The sequence below is a fragment of the Dipodomys spectabilis genome, unplaced genomic scaffold (assembly GCF_019054845.1).
Source record: "Dipodomys spectabilis isolate Male_0828 unplaced genomic scaffold, ASM1905484v1 ptg000268l, whole genome shotgun sequence".
NCBI classification, from domain to species: domain Eukaryota; kingdom Metazoa; phylum Chordata; class Mammalia; order Rodentia; family Heteromyidae; genus Dipodomys; species Dipodomys spectabilis.
The window spans coordinates 3,316,804-3,319,921 of NW_024870945.1; the positions used below are offsets into that span (position 1 = coordinate 3,316,804).

At 34.7% G+C, this 3,118-nt stretch overlaps 1 non-coding gene across 1 annotated transcript; it reads left to right on the plus strand.

The window, feature by feature from the left end:
* Window positions 1–2,648: 2,648 nt before the first annotated feature.
* On the plus strand, window positions 2,649–2,755 carry LOC122125971. Its single transcript, XR_006150820.1, has one exon. It is a non-coding gene; the product is annotated as a U6 spliceosomal RNA (small nuclear RNA).
* Window positions 2,756–3,118: the final 363 nt, after the last annotated feature.

Sequence of the window (3,118 nt, forward strand, 5' to 3'; positions counted from 1 at the left end):
TGAGTAGAATCCTCTCTCCTGCTGCATCTGGCACCTTTGTCTTAGACTCTTTGTGTTGCAGGTATGGCAGCTATGACCGCCACCACCCCTGCCACAGCCGCAACCATGACTGCTGGCAAGTGCTCAGATTTGTCTCCTAGCCTGGATTTCCCCTCTCTGGCCTAACTCTCTGTACTGTGATGGCACACTTGGTGTGATTCTCTGGCTTAGGACTGTTCATTGGAGTACTGAAATTGCTTTCTATATGAGAGCTTGTTTAGCTTCTAGCTTCTCCTCCACTATCTTCCCGGAACCCTAAGTTTAAATTTTAAATGATAAATTCTTTTAAAATCATTTCACTCGGGCACAGGTATGGATAGATAAGTGATGTGGGCAGAATCAGAATTATTCAGAAGGTTGTAAGTGGATGCTTACCTAGTTTTCTCTCGGCTGGATCACAGAATATAGACTGTCCTAATTGGAAAAAGTTAGCCTTCCGAGGTTTTCTCCATATAAACACTCCATCAATATTTAATTAGAGGATTATTCAAGATTAGCTATATGTTGATTGATAATTACTGATCATGACAGAAATTTGAGGGAAAAAAATCTACACTTCAGTGAGGTTCTGATTTGTACTTCACAAACTGTTATGAAAGCTCTACATGAGAAATCTAGCAGCTGCATTTCTAAAAAGTCCTTGGGTTGTTACACTTTCTGATATTTTCTCAATTCAAGTACTTCTCCTTGGAGTTCCATACTACTCAATGATGCTGTATTAGCTCCTTGTTACAATTTGCAGACTGGTCATTTTGACGAAATTTGTGCTTTTCAAAATTGCTCTCCAAATTCCATCCACAAACTGCATACTAAATTTATCTGAAAAAATTTGTATCTGTTGATAGTGCATATACTTTTAGTTTTCATTACAAATATAGAATGTAGTAAAAATTCTCATAGCAATTATACTGCACTAGCTTGTGGGCAGATTCTAATGTAAATAATATACTGTGTTCATGTAAAGATTTTGAGTATCCAAAGTAATAAGCCTGTGGTCCTAAAACGAATACCTTACTTATATTTAGTGACAAACACAACTACAAATAAGTACAGAATTTTTCCTTGTATCTTTTTAATATATATTTTATTATAAATACTGTACAGAGTGGTTACAGTTACATAAGTAAGGTAATGAGTACATTTCTTATTGAGCATTGTTACCCCCCCTTTGTTTTTCCCCTACCATCCCTTCCCTTCACACCTCCCCACCTCCCTTCTTCACCCATCCTCTGATAGAGTGTTTTGTATATCTCATTGTCACAATCGGTTAACCAGTATCCTTTCCTTATATCTTAAATGAACAAATGCTGGCTTGATTTATGCTGATTGTACTTGTGTAGACACACCAAAAATCACAGGCCAAGTCCAAGTGCACATAGATGAAATGCCATCATTTTTTTATCAGTTGGTATAATTGTGTTCTACACATTTATTGACAGGTTACAAATTATTCTCAAACTTTAAAACATTAAAAGTACTTTCTTTTTTTCTTATTTTCTTGGCCAGGAAATCAGCAAGACCTCAGTCAGCATTTCTCATATAGGAATTATCACATGGGTTAGTTAAATGTATATGTAGAGTCCAGTTTCCTGAGGACTATCTCATCTTCCTAGGAATTCATGCTGGCTGTTGGAAAAAGAGTAAGGATGCCATTTAAAGCCTTATAACTTTACTCTTTACCAGGGCATTGTCCTGCTACTTTGGTTGTTGAGCGTGTCTACAAGAGTTTGCATTCCATGAGGAGCAGGGAAACACCATATGACTTATACTTACTGAGATTTCCAAGTGACTTGCTATCACTTGTACTGCATTTTGTAAGTCAAATCTCTCTAAAACTACCAGTTTTAAGAGATAAGAGGAGTGGTAAAATAACTCTAAGAGACAAATACATCTTCAACATATATTGTTCCAAGTATTCCATTTAAGGCATATTCAACAACTGGTGAAACTTGTGTTGGCTGTAATTATGTGTCTTTGTCTATGTGTGCATGTATACATGTATATATGTATTTATGTGAATAGTAACATACATGTGTATATTATGGCTTATATCATCATTTATTCCTTGCTAACAAATAAAGTAAGGAATCCCTAAAGATTTAACAGAAACTGTGTAGTTAACGTTTTAACTCTTCACTCTGCTTCTTTACACAAAGTCTTTGCAAATTCTCATTAATAAAGTTTCCATAAACTCTGAAATGTACATACTTAGCATTTAATGTCTGCTACCATAAATCTTAAATACTTTATAGAAAAGTTTTATACCTGCCTAGCAGTCCTATTTTTGGCATATATAAGTAAAATCCAAAAATTAACCATATTTAAAACATTAAAACTTTAAAAAAACTTAACACTTCCTGCAATGTTCATTTTGACAGATGCCTTTTATAGAATAATTGAATTCCTCCTCTTACACATCTCTTGAACTACATATATCTGGAATTATTTTGTTTTTGGCATGTCTATCTTGATTTTATTCTTAAAGGTGTGCTTATGTAAGACATACATGATTCTAAAATTTCACAACAATTCTTTTGAACTTAATTTTTATTGAAATGTCTAGTTTAATAAAATCAATAAAAATTATACTTTATATATAAAAATGTTCTGTGTTAAATTTAGCATCACATACTCTAACATTGGAACGACACAGAGAAGATTAGCATGCCCCCTGCGCAAGGATGACATGCAAATTTGTGGAGCGTTCCATATTTTTACAACAACAGATGCTGAAAGGTATGTGGCCACAAGGGAACCGTACTGCACTCTTAGTGGGAGTGTAAACTTGTTCAACTACTTTGAAAAGCAGTATGGAGGTTCCTCAAAAGATTCCACATAAAAGTCCCCTATGATATAGTAATCCCACTTTTGGGGATTTACCCAAATGATCATAAACAAGATCATATTAAAACTACCAGCACAACTATGGTTATTGCAACATTATTTACGATAGCTAAGATATGGAACCAACCCAGATGCCCCCATTAGATGAATGGATCAAGAAAATGTGGTATATATACACAATGGAATTCTATGCCTCCATCAGAAAGAATGACATTTCCCCATTTGTTAGGAAATG